The 22,449-nt window shown below is 42.6% G+C and overlaps 1 protein-coding gene across 1 annotated transcript in view; it reads right to left on the bottom strand.

Annotated features, from left to right (window-relative positions):
- Positions 1-9,594, bottom strand: part of WDR17 (WD repeat domain 17) — an 88,360-nt gene extending 78,766 nt beyond the window's left edge. The window contains exon 1 of the mRNA XM_020803241.3: positions 9,231-9,594. The gene's annotated coding sequence lies outside the window, so the exon portion shown is untranslated. The remainder of the gene's footprint in view (positions 1-9,230) is intronic.
- Between the last annotated feature and the right edge of the window lie 12,855 nt (positions 9,595-22,449).

The raw sequence follows: 22,449 nt of genomic DNA, 5'->3' as shown, positions 1-22,449 counted from the left end.
ATAGTCAACAAAAGAGTGGGAAAAGCTGTAATGGGATACAATCTCAAAAATGATAGAATGATGTCAATACGAATCCAAGGCAGACCATTCAACATCACAATAATCCAAGTTTATGCACCAACCAGCATTGCTGAGGAGACTGAAATTGAACAATTCTATGAAGATTTACAACACCTTCTAGAACTGACACCAAAGAAAGATGTTCTTCTCATTCTAGGGGACTGGAATGCTAAAGTAGGGAGCCAAGAGATAAAAGGAACAACAGGGAAGTTTGGCCTTGGAGTTCAGAACGAAGCAGGACAAAGGCTAATAGAGTTTTGTCAAGAGAATAAGCTGGTCATCACAAACACTCTTTTCCAACAACACAAGAGGCGACTCTATACATGGAAATCACCAGATGGGCAATATCGAAATCAGATTGATTATATTCTCTGCAGCCAAAGATGGAGAAGCTCTATACAGTCAGCAAAAACAAGACCTGGAGCTGACTGCGGTTCTGATCATCAGCTTCTCATAGCAAAATTCAAGCTTAGACTGAAGAGATTAGGAAAAACCACTGGGCCACTCAGGTATAATCTAAACCAAATCCCTTATGAATACACAGTGGAAGTAAAGAACAGATTTAAGGAACTAGATTTGGTGGACAGAGTGCCTGAAGAACTTTGGATAGAGGCTCGTAACATTGTCCAGGAGGCAGCAACGAAAACCATCCCAAAGAAAAGGAAATGCAAGAAAGCAAAGTGGCTGTCCAACGAGGCCTTAGAAATAGCAGAGAGGAGAAGGGAAGCAAAATGCAAGGGAGATAGGGAAAGTTACAGAAACTTGAATTCAGACTTCCAAAGAATAGCAAGGAGAGACAAGAGGGCCTTCTTAAATGAACAATGCAAAGAAATAGAGGAAGATAACAGAAAAGGAAAGACCAGAGATCTGTTCAGGAAAATTGGACATATTAGAGGAACATTTTGCGCAAAGATGAACATGATAAAAGACAAAAATGGGAGGGACCTAACAGAAGCAGAAGACGTCAAGAAGAGGTGGCAAGAATACACAGAGGAATTATATCAGAAAGATTTGGATATCCTGGACAACCCAGACAATGTAGTTGCTGACCTTGAGCCAGACATCCTGGAGAGCGAAGTCAAGTGGGCCTTAGAAAGCCTGGCTAACAACAAGGCCAGTGGAGGTGATGGCATTCCAGTTGAACTATTTAAAATCTTGAAAGATGATGCTGTTAAGGTGCTACATTCAATATGCCAGCAAGTTTGGAAAACTCAACAGTGGCCAGAGGATTGGAAAAGATCAGTCTACATCCCAATCCCAAAGAAAGGCAGTGCCAAAGAATGCTCCAACTACCGTACAATTGCACTCATTTCGCACGCTAGCAAGGTTATGCTCAAAATCCTCCAAGGTAGGCTTCAGCAGTATGTGGACCGAGAACTCCCAGAAGTACAAGCTGGATTCCGAAGAGGCAGAGGAACTCGAGACCAAATTGCTAACTTGCGCTGGATTATGGAGAAAGCCAGAGAGTTCCAGAAAAATATCTACTTCTGCTTCATTGACTATGCGAAAGCCTTTGACTGTGTGGACCACAGCAAACTATGGCAAGTTCTTAAAGAAATGGGAGTGCCTGACCACTTTATCTGTCTCCTGAGAAACCTATATGTGGGACAGGAAGCAACAGTTAGAACTGGTCATGGAACAACTGAGTGGTTCAAAATTGGGAAAGGAGTACGGCAAGGCTGTATATTGTCCCCCAGCTTATTTAACTTATATGCAGAATACATCATGCGGAAGGCTGGACTGGAAGAAACCCAAGCCGGAATTAAGATTGCCGGAAGAAATATCAACAACCTCCGATATGCAGATGATACCACTCTGATGGCAGAAAGTGAGGAGGAATTAAAGAACCTTGTAATGAGAGTGAAAGAGGAGAGTGCAAAAAACGGTCTGAAACTCAACATCAAAAAAACTAAGGTCATGGCCACTGGTCCCATCACCTCCTGGGAAATAGAAGGGGAAGATATGGAGGCAGTGTCAAATTTTATCTTCCTGGGCTCCATGATCACTGCAGATGGAGACAGCAGCCCTGAAATTAAAAGGCGCCTTCTTCTTGGGAGGAAAGCAATGACAAATCTTGACAGCATCTTGAAAAGCAGAGACATCACCGTGCCAACAAAAGTCCGAATAGTCAAAGCTATGGTTTTTCCTGTCGTGATGTATGGAAGTGAGAGCTGGACCATAAAGAAAGCAGACCGCCGAAGAATTGATGCCTTTGAATTGTGGTGCTGGAGGAGGCTCTTGAGAATCCCCTGGACTGCAAAGAGAACAAACCTATCAGTTCTAAAGGAAATCAACCCTGAATGCTCACTTGAAGGACAGATCCTGAAGCTGAGGCTCCAGTACTTTGGCCATCTCATGAGAAGAAAAGAGTCCTTGGAAAAAACCTTGATGTTAGGAAGGTGTGATGGCAAGAGGAGAAGGGGACGACCGAGGATGAGATGGCTGGACAGTGTCTGCGAAGCAACCAACATGAACCTGACACAACTCCGGGAGGCAGTAGAAGACAGGAGGGCCTGGCGTGCTCTGGTCCATGGGGTCACGAAGAGTCGGACACGACTAAACGACTAAACACACAATATAGCGTAAGAGGTATAATACAATACTTCAAGGCTGACCATTACTTTACTAACTTTGAATCTGATTGTTATTTCAGACAGAAATGAAAAAACCATATAAAACTTCTCACAGTAAGTTGTGGGAACTTTCATAAGTCCTTAGTATCTCTAAAATCAAAAGCACTTCAGTAAAAAGTTAACTACAAAGATGGAAGATGGACCTTTGCAGATCATAATAAAAAATTTAACTCAGTAAACAAACTCTGTTGTGCTCAAAATCTACTCCAATACCAGGACCCACAAGCCTCAAGCCATCATAGGAATACAGCACCAGTTTCTTACCCATGGCAAAAAGGTTTCCTACCCAGCTAGACAGCTGGTCAGAGGAAAAATGAAAAGGATTCAAGGCAACTAGCAAAAACACCTATAGCTGGGCAAAACTCTTGATGTAAAAAATTCTCAGTTATACGTTTACTCATCACAGGCATCCTTCAGTCTCAAGAGACTATGGTAACATGCTCTGCATGGAGGACTTTGACGCTGTATGCAAAGCTGGAGTGACCTCTCCAGAGCACAAAGCCTGGGTAAAATAATATGGAGGATAGGCTGTTACCCAAGCAGCAAATCGCCCCTCTCCACATCACTGAAATAGTCCAATGGAAAGGCAAGAGCCAATACAACTGGTTCCAGCGACGTTGCAGGAGTTGCCAGAACAACACAAATTGCCTCTGGGACTCCAGCTCCGGATTTTGCCTCGAGGTTAACTCCTGAAGCCTTTTCCATCAGTGGATATAGCCACAAGGCAGTGGAGGTTTGGAATCGGAGTTTTCCTTGTCCTAGATGGGCTGCCTTCCCAGACTGACAAGTCCCACCTACCCGGCCTGCTCTGTCGCCGCATGGGTGATGGTGGCGCCTACTCCTTCTCCTCATGGCATGGGGGTTTGGAATTGGAGTTTTCCTTCTCCTAGATGGGCTACCTTCCCAGGCTAATAAGCCCCACCTGCCCAGCCTGCTCCCTCACTGCATGGGTGATGGTGGCGCCTCCTCCTCCTCATGGCATGGGAGTTTGGGATCAGAGTTTTCCTTCTCCTAGATGGGCTGCCTTCCCAGGCTGACGTGGATGATGGCAGCGCTCCACTAGGTCTTCTGCTTAGTACATCTAATTTATTTCTTCTTCTTCTTAAAGAGCAATAAGGAATTCTTAGAAAATAATAAGATTTTTCCAATATATAATATCAAATTTTGCCATTCATTTAGAACAGAACATATCTAAGCAGTAAACTAGCTGCTAAGAAAAAGGAGGAAATCCAGTATTTGTTCTTAATATAGGCCAACCTCAAGTTTCTGAGTGTAATCTTATTAGTCCAAGGAAGAGTCACACACACAAATCCTATCAACTAAAATGCCTATTACTTAATTCTGTAATTAGTATCACCATAGTGATAAAGCCTGTGGTCAAACACATACCCTAAAAGGACCTGGTATACGTCTCTCATTCTAAATGGTACTAATCACAGTCTCCAGTGAGACCAAAAGCAATTAAGAATACAATAAAACACTGAGAGTCTGATGTGTGCATGTGCATGAACACATACAGTATATGTGTGAAAAGAGTTAATTAAGTTATATATCTGTTTCTAGCATCATATCCAGAGGATGGCTTTGGGAAATAGATGCATGAGTACTGCCAGCATTGCTGCAGAGGTTGAAGGGGTGGGAGGTCAGCCTGTCAGTGCTCTGACCATACACCTCACACTGCGTCAAACTGGTCTCCAGGGCTGTCATCCCAGAAGGAAGCCTCTTCTAAAGATGATGCACAAGAAAGCCCGCATACTGTTTGCTGCAGACAAGCATGGATTTCTGGAACCATGTCCTGTGGTCCGATGAGGACAAGATAAACTTATTTGGTTCAGATGGTGTCAACCGTCTGTAGCGGCAACCAGGTGAGGAGTACAAAGACAAGTGTGTTGTGCTTACAGTCAAGCATGGTGGTGGGAGTATCATGGTCTGGGGTTGCATGAGTGCTGCCGGCACTGGGGAGCTACAGTTCTTTGAGGGAACCATGAATGCCAACATGTACTGTGACATACTGAAGCACAACATGATCCCCTCCCTTCGGAGCCTGGGCCGCAGGGCAGTATTCCAACATGATAATCACCCCAAACATACCTCCAAAACGACCACTACCTTGCTAAAGAAGCTGAGGGTAAAGGTGATGGACTGGTCAAGCATGTCTCCAGACCGAAACCATATTGAGCATCTGTGGGGCATCCTGAAATGGAAGGTGGAGGTGTGCAATGTCTCTATCATCCACCAGCTCTGTTATGTCATTATGGAGGAGTGGAAGAGGACTCCAATGGCAGGCTGTGAAGCTCTGGTAAACTCTATGACCAAGAGGGTTAAGGCAGTGCTGGAATATAATGGTGGCCACACAAAATACTGACACTTTGTGCCCAATTTGGACATTGTCACTTAGGGGTGTACTCACTTTTGTTGCCAGTGGTTTAGAGATTAATGGCTGTGTGTTGCGTTATTTTGAGGGGACAGCAGATTTACATTGTTATACAAGCTGTATACTCACTGCTTTCCATTGTAGCCAAGTGTCATTTCTTCAGTGTTGTCACATGAAAAGATATACAGCGGTGCCTCGCATAGCGATGTTAATTCGTTCCAAAAAAAACATCGCTATGTGAAACCATCGCTATGCGAAACACCATTTCCCATAGGAATGCATTGGAAACCGGTTAATCCGTTCCAATTGGAACGAATTGCCGTTGTTAAGCGAAAAAACCCATAGGAAACATCGCTAAGCGAAACAATGTTTCCTCCATTGGAATGTAGTGAAGCTGACTCAATACATTTCAATGGCTTTGCGAAGTCAATTTTTGCAAAATTAAGTGTGTCATAAAAGGGTCAAAAATGGTTTTAAATGCTTGGATTAGCTTCTGCACCCTCTAAAACAGATGCAAAAGTTAATTTGGCTTTGATCTGACTTTTTGTTAATTTATGGTGAATTTCCCCCCCCCCCAACTTTTGACAGCTGTCAAAATCTGACAGCTCCATTATTTCCTATGGGGGAAGACAAAATTCACAAAAAAATAGTGAAGACTCAGCAACTGTTCTAAATGCTTGGGTTTGTTAGAGGACCCCCTAAGTCATGTGCAAACCTGATTTGGCTTTGATCTGAACTTTCGTTAATTTTTTGTGAATTTTTTCTTCCCCCATAGGAAAGCATGGAGCTGTCAGATTTTGACAGGTCCATTGGTTCCTATGGGCCGGAAAAAAAAATTAACCATAAATTAACGAAAAGTCAGATCAAAGCCAAATCAGGTTTGCACATGACTTAGGGGGTCCTCTAACGAATCCAAGCATTTAGAACCGTTTTTGACCCTTCTAAGACACTTTTTTAATTGAAAAAAGAAACATCGTTAAGTGAAGCAGGGGACCTAAAATCGCATTCGTTATGCGAAGCATGGTCCCAAACTTCGCTAAGCGAAAATCGCCCATAGGAAACATCGTTATACGGTGCATATTATTTTCTAAAAAAACACATCGTTATGCGAATTCATCGCTAAACGAGGCAATCGTTAAGCGAGGCACCACTGTATTTAAATATTCATGAAATGTGAGGGTGTGTACTCACTTCTGTGATATACTGTATGTATAGCCTTACTCAGGTTTTAAGAAATCTATTTAAATTGTTTTATGTCATAATAAGGATAGCCGTGGTGGCGCTGTGGGCTAAACTGCAGAAGCCTGTGCTGCAGGGTCAGAAGACCAAGCAGTCTTAAGATCGAATCCACGTGACGGAGTGAGCTTCCGTCGCTTGTCCCAGCTCCTGCCAACCTAGAGGTTCGAAAGCATGCAAATGCGAGTAGATAAATAGGGACCACCTTGGTGGGAAGGTAACGGTGTTCCGTGTCTAAATCGCACTGGCCATGTGACCACGGAAGATTGTCTTCAGACAAAACGTTGGCTCTATGGCTTGGAAACGGGGATGAGCACCGCCCCCTAAAGTCGAACACGACTGGACAAAAATTGTCAAGGGGAACCTTTACCTTTACCTTATTAAGGCATCATTGTTTAACACTGTACAGTGTACATATGGTAATGAGCCAGCGTGCACGATATTATTATACCACCATCCAGCTACTAACACAGTATACAATAAATCAAAAACAACTGCCTTTCATTTCAGCCATTTATACTAATAAAACCAGATGGGACAAAATTGTCTTGAAAGGTCTATTGTATTAATTCACTAAGCTTTTTTTTTGTCCCAGCCAAAATAACATCCCATTCTGTTTTTCAAAAAATCATGGTTCCAAGAAGCAAAAAATGGCATACAATTCTGATAATCATTAGGGTACTTCAGGTGATGGTGGGGAGCTAGAATTGGTGATGAGTTCAGGAAATACAATAAATACAATCAACTCCTTCCGCTAACTCTAATGTAGTTAGCCAAGTGTGTTACTAATAAGGTTATGTGACTTCTTACCTGTGAATCTGTGGGCAAGCACCATAAGAAGAAGGGACTAATAAACTACTGCTGAGTACTTTATGTATCTAGAAAATCTGGGTGACTCACCATAACACAGAATCAAGTTGATGGCAAATAATAATTATTAACCCTAATGTACCTTCCATAATTTCGAATTTTCATGAAATCTCAGAACTCCTTACAATTTGCTCTGTCAAAGTTTGTTAGGTGTTTTTTTAACTCTGACAAACTATGGTTAAGTATTATTCAGGTTTCAGGTTATGCAAATAAATTCTTAAGGGGCAGAGCATGGCCAGATGGAAGAACTCCTGACACCAGCAATTAGAAGGCACTGTGTATGCCATCTTTTTCTCCTTAACAAATTTTCTGCACTAAGAAAGAAGCATGGAAAAACAAAGGAGGATTAAAAGTGGATGATAACACTGCATAAAGTCCACATAAAACTCAATGAGTTTTACCACACAGAATTGTGATAAAAGGCTTGTCTGAAAGATGCTCTTAAGACTCACATGCTGCTTTGCTTTCCAATTTACTTTGTGATCTCTCATTTTAAGCTATATGTCTATACCATCCGGCATACTTAATTTGAAGTTCTATCTTGTATTTGTTGTTGTTATGTACCCTTAGGTTGGAGCCATTTCACAGCAACTCTAATAAGGCTTTCAAGGTAAATGGAATATTTAAGGAGTGGTTTTACCAGTTCCACACCCGTGTGGAACTGAGGAGGGATTTAAACCCATGGTTCCATGGCTGAGCAGGGATTTGAACCCAAGCCTCCTGAGTCCGTTTGCCACTCCATTCCTACACCACACTGTATCATCCTGTATTTACCTCCACTTTGAACAACCCAATTCCTTCAAGAGAACAATCAAGGATACTCAATGACTGAAAATTTCATCGTGTAACAGAAAAGAGAATGTCTGATTTTACTTTGTCATACTTTGTTTATAAGGCAATTCATTCTGTATGTTTGCTTCTATATTACAATTCCTTCAACTTATCCTCCGGTGTTATTGCTTAGTAGCAATTTAAATTTGGATGCAACTTCTATTGTGGCTCACTTTTTATAGATAAGAGACATCTGATGAAGTGGCATCTAGTGCACAGAAGCTTATTACACAGTAAAGACACCAGCCTTTCATGCACATGGGACTCTAGTTTTATCTGCAATAATCTAATATGAATATCATTCTGGATGCTGTAGTAATCGTGCACTGGTTTAGGTCAGTTATTCACTATAATGCTTCCTATTTTAATAAGAGAGCACCAATTTTACCTGAGTTAAAACTGCTCATCCTTCTTCAAATCTAGATATGGCACAATATTTTTTAAGGGAGGACCCAATGTCAGAAGGTGTAAACACACATTTGTGACAATGTTGTCTTTTCTTTTGCTACTCAAAGTATATACAATGTTTGTAATAACCAATTTCCCATGTGCACCTAAACCACAACACAATAAACACTGTCAGCCTATAAAATACACATGTAACACTAATACTGGACACAAACACATTCTTGTTGGGTTGGGCCCAGGTGAATTATTTTCAGAGCCGGGCAGGAACTCTGCTTCTGTATCGCCTTAATGAAAGAGAAAGGAAGCAAAAGAGCAACAGATGGTAGAACTGAAAAATTAGAAAGCTCGCCATTAACGGCCATGTCCCTCCCCCCGCCCAAACAAACAGGGGATTAAAGTCAAAAGCAAAAGGCAATCAACAGCATTTCAGGAGGATTAAAATAATACATTAGCGCAATCAAGGCGCTGACATAGTGTGCCAGCAGACACACACACCCCTTTCCCTTTTTTTTGCCTGCTTGCTTGTCGCTGGAGGCACTCAAGTCTCGACTAGTGCCAGGGATGACAACATGGGGTTTCTCTCACTCACTCACTCACTCACTCACTCACATCCTTATAGTCTGAGGGGCCCCAGGGACGGCCGGACACCAACCCCACTTTCCCTTCCCGACATCCCAGCCGCCTCCCTTGGGAATTTCGTTTCTTGGCATCCCACGCTGCTTTGCCTTCCCGCCCCTCCCTCCCCGCCACCTCTTGAGGAGGCTCTCCCTTCCCCTCGGCTCCCCTTTGTGTTTCGGGTCCAGGCACCTACGCCCTACCTGCCCGTGGTGAGGCGCTGGCGGGCGCCGCTTCCGTCCTTGCGCCCAAAGAGGGAGAAGGCAGAGAGGGCGGCGGCGAGGGCGAGGACGAAGAAAAGGCCGGAGCCGCCGAGAGTGAACCTCGTTGCCCCGGCAACCCTGGGGGCCCGCCTCCGCTGTGGAGCAATCCGCTGTGATTGCTGGCAACTTCTCAAGACCCTCTCGGAGGGAGGAGGAAAAGCCTAGGCCGGCGGCGACGTCACCTCGACGGAGGGCGCGCGGGCAGGCGGGGATGATTGGCGGAGCGAAGGAGTCTGCACGGCCCGGGCAAGGGGGCGAGCGAGGCAGGGGCTCGGGGTTCAGCAGGAGAGCGCGAGAGGGTTTTGGAAAGCAACCTGCCTTGACTTGCACGAACGCTCCCTCGGCCTCCAGCAGCCACACGCCCAGCGAGCTGTGCTAGTGGTGGCTTCCCACAGGTGCCACTTGTTTTTTCACTTACTGCCGCTGCAAGGGCCCGTTTAAGAACCTGCTTTAGTTTGGTGACAGCCTTTTCTGTCTTCATTTCTGCAGCCTCTTCGTGCTGCTGGAATCAGGGCATCTCCATCACTGCCATCTCTCCTCTCCCTCTCTCAGTTCTGTTCACCTGCTTTTACAACTTCTGCAAGGATTTCGGTGCGTTGTTTTGGCCATTCGTAATAATGTCAGTGCATAATATCCTATATAAAACAAGAAGTGTTTATTCCCCTCCCCACTTTTTCCCAGCTTCATACTGGTCCTTTCAGCTGTACAGCTTTTCCCCAAAAGAACATATATATTTAGACAACAAAAAAAAGCAAAAAATTAATAACAAAAATGTGAAACCACTGAAGCCAAATGGAAAACTCACATTAAATGTAGCAGTCTTTCAGGTGCAGCGATACTTGTGTTGTTTTTTGTTTTTATTTTTGTCTGGGTATGCTTGCTCACACTAACACGGCTACTTTGAATACTAGCACATATTTTGTTCTGTTGCTTCGTATAGTAAGTAACAACCAGAGACAGGCCATTGAATCAGTGGAACATACAGAGGAGTTGGCTCACCAGCTCTCTATTATTTTCCCAGGATCATGGGCTCAGAACGATTACTAGTGTATCTCCAAACATATTGACATGTACTATGTGTATGCGCTTTGTTACACTCTCATACAACTGTACTTGTGGAACAGAGAAAGGAAATTCCTATCCAAGTACTTCCTAAAAAACCGCAAAGAAAAAAATGGAAGGGAGAAATGTTGCAGTCTATGGGCTGTTTATTAAAATTTTACTTTAGCAGTATTTCACACAGGAAGTACTTCTGGCTGCTTCTCATGGGCTTCGAGAAGTGCATTGTTGCAGTGGGAGCCATACCTCCTCCCTGACTTCTTCATTTTTCAAGTTAACAATGTGCTGCATAGAACAGCGTGTATAAATGTGTTACCTTACATGCACTATGAAGTGGTGAAATACCTATGACAGCCTTTAAATATGCTTTTGAATGTATTGCTAGACACAATTTAGTTTTACTGTGTTGCACAGAATTACTCCAGTATTCAGCACTGGTTAGGCCTTGCCTCAAGTATTGTGTCCAGTTCTAGACACCACACTTCAAGAAGGATGCTAACAAATTGGAACAAGTTAAGAGGAGGGCGACAAGGATGATTAGGGGGCTGGAAACCAAGCCTTATGAGGAAAGGCTGAAGGAATTGGGCATGTTTAGCCTTGAGAAAAGAAGGCTGAGGTGTGATATGATAGCACTTTTCAAATATTTGAAAGGCTGTCATACAGAGGAGGGGCAAAATCTGTTCTCGATCACCCCAGAGTGAAGGACACGTAATGATGGGCCCAAGTTAAAACAAGCCAGATTTTTGTTGAATATCAGGGAAATGTCCTGACTATTAGAACAATAGGACAGTGGAACCAGCTACCTCGAAGGTTGGTGAGTGCTCGAACACTGGAGCCATTCAAGAAAAACTTAGATAATCACCTGCAAATATGCTTTGATTGTATTCCTGCACTGAGCAGGGGGTTGGACTTGATGGCCTTGTAGGCCCCTTCCAACTTTACTTTTCTATGATTCTATGATAAGCTTACTCACACTGCTTACTGAGAAGATATGGGAGAAAAACAACAGAGTCTGTCATTCTTTCCACATTGCCAGAGTAGTATGCGCAAAACCTGAACACCTCCCTAAGAGTCCTACAGAACTTTATAGCTCTAGGGCGAAACTTTTCGGGCTCACATTTGGGAGAAAGCAGATGGTGTGCCGCCATGGCGGAACTGGAAGTGGTGGTGGCAGAACTGGAAGTGGTAGCAGAAGGGGGAATCCCAGCATGGAGGTGCCTCAAGACCCCACTCCGGATCCGCTGCCAGCACCAGCTGCTCTGGATCCGCCTGCTGATGTGCAAGCACCACGGCTGCAGCCACGTTCTCAGGTTTGGCTGCGTGGGGGGGGAGTACCGATCAGGCAACTTATGGCTCGCGTGTCGGCAGAAAGGGCTCCATGTGCCAGCTGTGGCACACGTGCCATAGGTTTGCCAACGCTGCTGTAAGGGAAAATCAGAAGCCTATGTTCATCACAACTGCCATTTATTCCAATTAAGAGTTAATTCCAGAATGAAACCAGACAGTCATTTCCAATCATATTAAAATTCATCTGACTATCAAGGTATAAGTCTTTTCACAGTTGCAACAATTGCAGGCAACATCAGCTTGTCTAACTCTACAAGCTTACAAGCTTTATCTATCTACGTTGCTTTTGTGTTCCGTATGCACAAGAATACTTAACACCCAAAAATCTTACAACTGTGGAAAACCATAGACATAAATGCTTAAAATATATGAAAACCAAACTTCTCGTAGGCAAATACTTAAGTCAGAAATCATTCCAAGATACAGAAGCACAAAAAAATACAAAAAGAAAAGAAGGATATTTTAGTTACATTGTAAAAATGCAGGAGCTTATGGTTTGAAGTCATCTTCAATAGGTCAGGCCTTCTTCACTGAGGCACCAACTCTCTGGAACCAGCTCCCGGTGGAGCTGTGTCTGGATCCATCTCAATGTTTAGGAAAAAAATCTTGCTTTTACAGAGGCCTCCCTTAGTGACCTTGCCTGATCCCATGCCTTGTGCCCCAACCATTACTGGGATAATATACTTCTTGTTATTACTGTTTTAATCTTTAGGTCTGTTTATTTATAATCTTACTGTTCTTGTTTATTTTATCATGCTGTGAACTACCCAGAATAGTGCACTACACTAATGGGGTGATTAAATAAATAAATAAATAAATAAATAAATAAATAAATAAATAAATAAATAAATAAATAAATAAATAAATAAATAAATGTTACTGATCAAAGCTACAATTGTGTCTTCTTTTGGGCTTCCTGATGATTCAGGAGTTCTTCCCAAACACATGTTGCAACAGCTTCAGTCTAACACATGGAGCATGAGAAATGTGTGAATGGACATATCTTCCTGTATATGAATTTATAACCAATGGATATCCATTTATAATTTTAAAAAGGATTCATGGAACTTGTGCTGGTGGTGAAGCCTTTGACAATGAGCGGCTGAAATGCAGCAATAATCCAGAGCAAAAACAGTGAACAGAAGAAGGAACAATCAAGGTGGGCAGATGGATGTCCTAAGAAGCGACCAGCCATTAGGAAGAGATGGCAAAGGACAGCTAATTGAAATGATGAAAAAATATTGGGGTTGGAATCCAATACAAAAAATTTGAAGATTAGTCATAAAGGATAGCTGCGCATAGCCACATTGCACTGCTATGTTCACAGTCTTCAGTGTGTAGGGCAGAAAATTTTTGTGGAAGATAGTCAGAATCCTGTTTGGCTATGCAACTGCATAAAAGTGATTACATAAGCATTTTGCTCATTCCACCAACTGCTCTTTGACTACCTGATCTTGCAATAGTTGCAAAATTGGGTATGCAGCTGGTCATGTGACTGATCACATAAAGGAAAGCCAGGATTGGTGGTGGTGGGGAGAATACTACACCACTGCCTTTATGCACATAGTTTTCTTCATCTGGATTTTGGCAGCTGTATAATGTTTAGTATTGCAAAGTACCCAGTCCTTTTGTTGTTACAAAGTTCTCCTTAAGAAACTATCAACAGGGCTGTGCAAAACAAGAGAAGAGATGGCCATGTCTCCCAATTTTGGATACCACAATATTTTCTCAATTCTGGATGCCATTGTGGTTCTAATTCTATCTCTCTCACACACAAAAAAATAATTTTTGTTTTGTTACATCTGATTGCTCGTTGCTTGAAGATTTTTATCAGTGAGGATTCATTAATTTGAAAAATGCAGTGTTTGAAGTGAGATATTTTTAAAGTTCTGGTGGTGCTTTTTCATCTATGATAGCTTAATCTCACAGATAAATTATTTAATTAATAGGCGCTGTCTTCAAAATATGTTGCAGTTATCTCTCCTTCTACACAACTCAGTTATATGCTTTTAACAGATACTAAATTGGGCTATTTAAATGTGCACAGAAATATCTTATCTGAATCCAAGCTAGCTACAAAACATATAATTTAAATTATTTTTTGTTCCTTCCAGACTTTGAGTTATAAACAGCTATGAAAAAGAAGAACATTTTCTAAGCTGATAAATATACAGTCATATAGTGGAACCAGGCCTGCTAGGATTAGAATGTCCAAACTTAATGTAAAATATTGGAGGGTGGTTTGCTTTTAAAGGGGCAATTAAGAGTCATTAACTTTATATACATTTAACTGCCTAAATTTTTGTACTCATCTGGTGGCGTGGGAGATTTGTTAGCAAGGAGATCATTATGATGAGCAGCACCCATTCTTCAAAATTTAGCCCCGCATCACTGGTGGCATTTCAAGAAGCTCACTCCCAGCTAAGACAAATATGCACCTATGATACTGTATATCTTACTACTCCCAAACCCCTCACATACTGCAGGGCACATGATGAAGGTCTTTCCAGCTGTTGACACCCACAGAAATCTGACCACATACATGAAGTGAGCATACAGCAGGGATGGGGAATGTGGGTTCCCCCAGAATTTCTTGGACTGCTACTTTCATCATCCCTTGCCATTGACTGTGCTGGTGGGGGGGGAACATGGGAGCTGCTATACAACATTTGGAGGGGCACTCCTGACAATGGAGTACTGTATACAGCACCAAATATAATTCAATCACAAGCTAAGCAAGTCTAATTCAGGGAAGTGATTCCCAAATATGTTAGCTTCACACCTCTTTTTTTAAATTTTCATTAGAAACCTTCCCACCTTTCTCTAATCTGCACATGGTATTCAAAATAGTTCACAAAATGTGACATAAATGTGTACGCCTTTTATTAATTTGTAACTGAAAATGAAAACAAAACACTTATACTTCATTAAAATATTTAAAATATAAAACAAGGACAGTTTCGCTTGAAAACAAACTCCTAAATTTTAGCAAAAATACGTATCATAGAAAGTTTTTTAAGATAATGAAATAAAATTAAACAACAATTTCACAGGCGTGAAATTTGGAATGTCTTTGTGTCCCTACCCAAAGTTACACATCCCTCCAAGTTTGAGAACAACTCATTTATGGCCTCAGATTATGAAGGCTCACTAAATACTATACACATATTCATGCCTATTTATGAATGTAAGAGTAAAAGAATTACATTGGTCAAACCAAAGGATTAGCTAACATAACTTTCAATGGCTAATGAGTTGCATATGGGAAGGCCACCACATGAGCACAACAGCAACCTGTTTTACATTAAACAGCAAAAGATACACTGGCTCTATTGTGTGTAATAAGCTGGATAGCTAATTCGGTGAGATGGAGCAACTGGCTGCAGAACCAAGGATTGTGAGTTTGATTCCTTACAGTGCTTTGAACCAACTTGATATCATATTATCATGGCGATACATAACTTCATTATCATACATAACGATTAAATACATAACTGTCTTGACTAGTAGCCACTGATGGCCCTAACCTCTGTGAATTTGTTGTTGCTATGTAATAGCAACTCTAATAAGGCTTCCAAATTAAGTGGAATATTTAAGGAGTGGTTTCACCAGTTCCACCCACCCCCAACGTGTGGGGATTCAAACCCAGGCCTACTGAGTCCTAGTCCATCACTCTGCCACTATACCCCACTGGGTATCTTCTGGATGTTATTCTTCCATAAGCCCTTTGGCTTAATCCTGGATTTTTGGCCTAATTAGGTCCCCTCAAGGATGAAACACATTCAGCGTCCCTTTGCTCCTTTTTGGATTCCAGTACGCTAAACATAGGGAATAAGATCATCAGCAGGAGAGCTGTGATGGCTAAGGAATCACCTCCATGCACCAATAGATCACAATTTGTTTTTTCTAGGGTAGAGGCCAATATATAAAACAAATAAACATTTTACATTCCACATCAGTGAATGGAGCAAACAATTGATTCAAAGATTAAAGATACAAAGAGGCTTAGAAATTAACTGGAGTGGGAGGTGAGAAAACCAAGGGATCTTTTTAGACAGTAAAGTATAAGGCTTTGGGATTCAAGTGAGCAACTGCCTGCTAGAGCAGCTCATCCATCACACCTTGGAATCTGGCCTCGGAGGACAGCAGCGATGAATGGAACTGAGTGCCACTTTCCTGAGGTGGGGGGGCACTGGGGAGACACTGGGGGCCATTCAGTGGAAAAAAAACACCACCTAAGACCCAATAAACACAGTTGCAAGAATTCAGTGGGTGAGGGAGACTCGGGATGGCATTTGCTCCCAGCACCTGTCTCAGAAGACAACTGTGCTTCTGTATGGAAGCCAATCTGTCCTCCACAGAGAAGCACAGTTGGATGCGGATGTGGTCCTCCCCACGTCCAGACTTGCACTGAATGCGGCCCAAACCCACCCCTACCTCCCTCACTCCTCATGTGTCTTGGCTGACCTGGGAATCTTCCCTTCTTGACTGGTTGGTCAAGGACAGCCAGGCTGAAACTCAGTTCCAACTGATGACACAATATCCCAGCCAACTACTCTGGCAAGGAGGTGGGATGATGAGTCTCCCTGCTCAGCTGCTGAACGGTTGGCTGAGGAGAGAGGCAGGGAAGTGCTGGCAGGACTACGTCCAGGATTGGTATGATGTTGCTGCTGACGGAAGTGCACGCTGCAAGGAGCCTAGTGAGTGGACTGGGCTGGTTCGGGGGCGGGGAGAGTTATGGTGCCGAGCTTCAAATCTGAAGCTGCCATGTCTACACACAATACTATAACACATAACAATCTTAACTAATAGCCACTAATGACCCTAACCTCTGTGAGTTTATCTTGATCCTCTGAAAGTCATCCCAGGGGCTACATCTTGTGGCAATGAATGCCATAATAAATACGCAATTTAACTATGCACTGTGTGAAGAAGTACTTTCTTTTACTTTCCAAATTCTTCTGACATTGAACTTCTGTAGATGATGCTGGATTATAATATTATATGAGAGGATGACGAGCTTTTCTGTATCTACTTTCTACAGATAATTCATACATTTAAGTATCTCTGTAATGTCTCCAGAACCTAAAACACATATTTAAGAATAAATATATTTTCCTGGAAAACAAGGTCACACTGCGATATTGCTCCCAGCACCTGTCTTGGAAAGACAACTGTGCTTCTGTATGGAAGCCAATCTGTCCTCCACAGAGAAGCAGAGTTGGATGTGGATCTGTTGCATTTGTAACACCTGTGGCATGTCTGTTTTCTTGCCAGTAAGGTGCATGGGAAGAAATGCTCTGAGTGTCAGCTGGTGGTCCTCTTGGAAGACAAGGTCTGGCAGCTGGAGGCCTGTGTTCTAATCTCCGCACTATCAGGGAGAAGGCTGGGTAGGTGGGGCTCGTCAGCCTTGGAAGGCAGCCCATCTAGGAGAAGGAAAACTCTGATTTCAAACCTCCACTGCCTTGTGGCTATATCCACTCATGGAAAAGGCTTCAGGAGTTAACCTAGAGGCAAAATCCTGAGCTGGAATCCCAGAGGCAGTTCGTGATGTTCTGGCAACTCCTGCGACATTGCTGGAACCAAGGTTCTTGCCTTTCCATTGGACTATTTCAGTGAGATGGAGAGGAGGAATTTGCTGCTCTATCCTCCATATTATTTTACCCAGGCTTTGTGCTCTGAAGAGGACACTCCAGCTTCACATACAGCATTGAAATAACACGGGAAGTAGCAGTTACTGGTTATATGTCTTTGCTCGATTGGTATAGAACATGATGCCAGGGGCTACTTCTGACAGTGGGAGAGGTCATTGCACCTCACTAGGTAGCTACTGCCCATGTTAAGCTGAGCAGCCTCCAGCCAGTAAGGTGCTGTCTCACCATGGTCTGTTAACATCACGGGGTGTGTGGGTTTAGGGTGAAAGTCAACAAGCAGATTGATAACCCTGCACCATGCAACAATCATAAGAAAACTTCTGCTCTAAAGTTGGGCACCTGGAATGTTCGGACAATGACCCCTGGCTTTTCTGATGTCCTGCAGGAAATAGATGACATGCACAAGACAGCTGTCATTGACATGGAACTGAGTAGACTGCAGATGGATATTGTTGCCCTGCAAGAGACAAGATTGCCAGACATGGGATCTGTCAAAAAAAAAAAAGTTCTTCTGGCAGGGAAAACCATTGAATGAGACTGGGGAACATGATGTTGGCTTTGTGGTCAGATATACTCTACTGAGATCCATTGTTCCACCTACTGTTGGGAGTGAAAGAATCCTGTCTCTGCAGCTCCACTCATCAGAGGGACTGGTCACTCTCATTAGTGCATATTCACCAACACTGTCATCCACAACAGGAGTGAAAGACAAATTCTACGATGATCTGGCAGCTACTATTTAAAAAATCCCTGAAAGAGAGTCACTGTTCATTCTCGGAGACTTTAACACTAAAGTTGGTGCTGATACTGATCACAATTCTTGGCCCACTTGTTTAAGCTGTTTTGGCATTGGGAAGATGAACGAAAACAGCCAATGCAATATATAGCAATAGCAATATAGAGTTGTGAAAGATGGAAAGTGAAGGAAACTGACCAGAAGAAAAATTCCTCTGAAAAGTGCTGGCGGAGAGCTTTACAGATACCATGAATGACTGGATGCTAGATCTGTTCAAGCCAGAATTTTAACTAGATGCAAAAATCATCAGACTAAAGCAATCATTCTTCCCTAAGGCAAGGCTCAGACTTCTGTTACAGTCTGAGGTCTCTCTCACACACAGTAGCGCCCCCATTAGGATGCTCAAGATGATTTATTTCCAGTTTCTCTGCTGATTGTAGATTGTAAGCACAGTGAGGTTGGGGGCTTTCTGTTGTTTCGTTAGCAGCAACAGAAGGAAAGGTTGTCCTTTCTCTTTTTTAAAAAGCTGAGACCACTATTAGTATGTAGAGAAGCCTGAGGAAGAAATCTAGGAAACTGAATTTGGCTCTTGGGCTGAAAATGGTTCTCTACCTGAGACTAGGTAAAGATAAAGGATCCCCTTGACAATTTTTGTCCAGTCGTGTTCGTCTCTAGGGGGAGGTTCTCATCCCCGTTTCCAAGCCATAGAGCCAACGTTTGTCCGAAGACAATCTTCCGTGGTCACATGGCCAGCGCGACTTAGACACAGAACGCTGTTACCTTCCCACAGAGGTGGTCCCTATTTATCTACTCGCATTTATATGCTTTTGAACCGCAAGGTTGGCGGGAGCTGGGACAAGCGACGGGCACTCACTCCGTCGCGTGGATTCAATCTTACAACTGCTTGGTCTTCTGACCCTGCAGCACAGGCTTCTGCGGTTTAGCCCACAGTGCCACCTGAGACTAGAGGATTCACCTTCTCCCAAAGCACAGCTCTTTCTAGATAAGCAATGCAGCTTCTTTCCAGGAAGAAGCAAGAAGGTGAACCTGGGACATTCTGGATAGGAATGAATAATCCCTTTGACTCTTCTGTCATCAAGAGGTGGTCTGGCAGCACGGCCACTGTGTGTACAGCTGTGATGCTATAAAGAGTGAATCACATATGAGCATCTCAATGCCCATTATGTAATATACCCATGTATGGTTTTGGTGATACGTGTTCCTTATAATTAATTGACACTTATTGGACTCCTCCCTGTATAGTTGGTTGGGCTGCTTCAATTTCACTGGCTGCAGCCAGTTCCATATAGGAGCTCTTTAGCACACAATGTTCGTTAGATGCGGTTGTTTCCTTCTAGCCAGGAGCACCACTTGGCCAGCAGGGGGCGCATGCTCCCTTCTCCACTTACTGAACGTTTTACATTGAATCCAGTTTGAGCTAGGTAGCTGGCTGGACAGCTTATTCAGCTGGAACAAAGGATCTGGACTTGGATTTCCCTCTATGAATGACGGAAGAGGGGCTAGTTTATATAGTCTTCAGCAAACTAAACAGTCCCTGAACGCATCCTTGGGAAGGCGCTGGTAAACCACTTCTGGGTGCTTTATACCTAGAAACCCTTGAAAAGGGGTTGCCAGGAATTCCTGCAGCCAGACTTTTGGGGGCTTTTGGCAAAAAAAAGAGACAAAAAACAGACACACACAAAACACAAAACCCCTTTTTTTTTTTTTTTTGTCCTTTCAGGTGTCGCTTCTCTGGGGCATGATGAAGTGGCTGGGTTGGGCTTCACCAGAATTGCAAGGCATCATGAGTTTGGTAGTCTCCCTGCAAATTAAGTTCCACACAGGCAGGCAGCCTCTCAAGAAACAACGAGACCCATTTTGCCTTGGAGTTTCCAGAAATGGGCAGCAATGACGGAATAATAAAATATCACTGAGTGTAAAGATGTGTCCTTACACTTGATGTAAGTAAGGACCAAGAGCATCTAACTCTTGTATGTCCGATCACCATGTCTGGGTGTGAAAGCTAGACAACAAAGAAAGGTGTCAAGGAAAGAAGAAGAAAAAAGTCTGAAGAAGAAGAAAAAAGATTCATTTGAAATATGATGCTGGAAAAGAGCTTTGTGGGTACCCTGGACCGCCACAAAGATACACAAGTGAGTCCTAGAGCAAAGAAAGCCTGAACTTGCTATGGAGGCAAAAATTACGAAACTGAGGCTTTTCTAACTTATGCACATTGTGAGAAGGTAAGACTCTCTGGAAAAGATAAAAAAGCTGGGAAAGGTTGAAAGCAGCAGGAAAAGAGGAAGACTAAATAAGAGATGGATCAACTTTGTAAATGAAGGCACAGCCTTGAGTTTACAAAAGCTGAGCAGGGCTGTTGAGAACAGGACATTTGGAGATTGCTCATTCATACGGTCACCAGAAGTCTGAAGTTACAGCACGCAAGAACAAATTCAATTCTTCTGTCTTCATTATGTCTTAGATTGGCTATTATTTTTCAGCTGAAAGACATCCGAAAGGGCTACATTTTTATTTGGTTAAAGTCCCCAAATGTTTGGCTGAGGGAATTCCTGAAAATGTATTGGGCTCATAGTTAAAAAATAAAAAGAAAGAAAGAAAATCCCATGCCTAGAAATGATGCATTAATGCTAGTGTTAAAATTGTTACTCTTCCCAACAAAGCAAGACAACTGTATTAGTTAACTGAACATTTGAGGAATGCAGCTTTTAATATAATGTTGATATATGTGTAAACTAGTTAATTACATTGTGTATATACAGGCACACTATTCAGACATGAATGTTTGTGGCAACTATACAAATGCCTTTTCCACAACTCCCAAATGTCCTCCTTTCTCAACTATGCCAAACATCTGGAAATCACAGCACAGCAACCCCCACCCCCACTAACCTACAGAGAACCAAATACTATTTTCAAAAATATTCTGTCAGTGGAACATTTTCGAGAGGAACCCAGCAGCATGGCCATCACTCTCTCCAGACTTCCTCTCCTGGATGCTGTCCAGGTTACAGCGATCAGTTCCTACCACAACCATGGGACTATCTGTATGACATTCATGTAACAGAAAACTATTGGTTTTTCTCTGAGAAACACTATACTTTTGCCTTTGGAGCAAAACTAGCAAGAGGAGAGAAGTTAAGTCAGCTGGGATAGTTTGAAGAGTCCCATCTGTAAAGTTATCTAAAGAGGTCACAGCAAACAATCCTTACCAAGTTCTTGGCTCCGGAAAGGTCACAGCTGACAGCTTGCTCAGTGAAACGGAGAACCCAGGGTTAGGAATCTTATTGTCTACTATGCCTTTTAGGAGAAAAACCAGCCCGCATGGCCTTGGACAAGCTACACAGTCCCAGAGTGGCCCAGAAAAAGGGAATGGAAAACCACTTCTGGCACCATACAATTAGAAAACCCTAAAAATGGTTTCTATAAGTCGACTTGATGGCAAGAAATTAAACAATCTTCACAAGAATTGTTGACCTGATTTAGATTTAATTCTGTAGGTGTAGGATGTACATAGATATACAGTATCTTTCTATGTGGGTGGAAAGGTGGAATCCTCTGCTAGGACACACATCCCTCAATAATCTAATAGTTTTCCCACATATTGGGATTTCTTTGCTAAACAAATGTGTAATGATATTTGCAGTGCATCTGGAAAAAAAAAAATATATATATATATCCAACTTGGAAGGGCATGTCTAATGTGGCAAAAAAAAGAGCACTTTGGGAGGACCTAATAATAAGCAGGGTGCTAGAGCTAACTGGTGACAACCTACATGCCACTTTTTTTAAAAAACAAATCTCCTGAATCAAATCATGCTAATTCAAGTGATGAAATGTTTTCAGGTTTAAATGTTCACAACAAATTGAATTCCCCATTTTTGATGTTTAACACCAAGGAATTACGTTTCAACATTTAAAGCTCCAAGGGTGTTACTATGAGTGTTTCCAAACATCCTCAACCCAGTGATTTGTGATAGTAATACAAATGTGTTGAACTGACAGCATCAGTGGCTGCAGCCTATAAAAGAAAAACCTGTAGTATGACAAAAGACTCACATAAAATTTAAAACACAGACAAGGATATATATATGACCTTATCCTGTGACCATTTGGGATGGGGGGAAGTCTGAATAGCTCCTTGATGCAGTCCCTTGGTGTAGACTTTTCTGTTCAGTAACTTCAAAGGGCTATTGCAACCAACTTGTGGAAGACTTTGCAGATAAAAGGCCAGAGTCATATTGGCATCTATGTTTAGTTTAGATTAGATTAGGCATCCTTCGGTCTCAAGAGACTATGGTAACGTGCTGTGAAAGGAGGACTTGGAACGGCATCTAGTATGGCT

Source organism: Pogona vitticeps, chromosome 5 (assembly GCF_051106095.1).
Source record: "Pogona vitticeps strain Pit_001003342236 chromosome 5, PviZW2.1, whole genome shotgun sequence".
Lineage (NCBI taxonomy): Eukaryota > Metazoa > Chordata > Lepidosauria > Squamata > Agamidae > Pogona > Pogona vitticeps.
The sequence above is the reverse complement of the archived record's forward strand: the minus strand, read 5'-3'. Positions and strand labels throughout refer to the sequence as shown.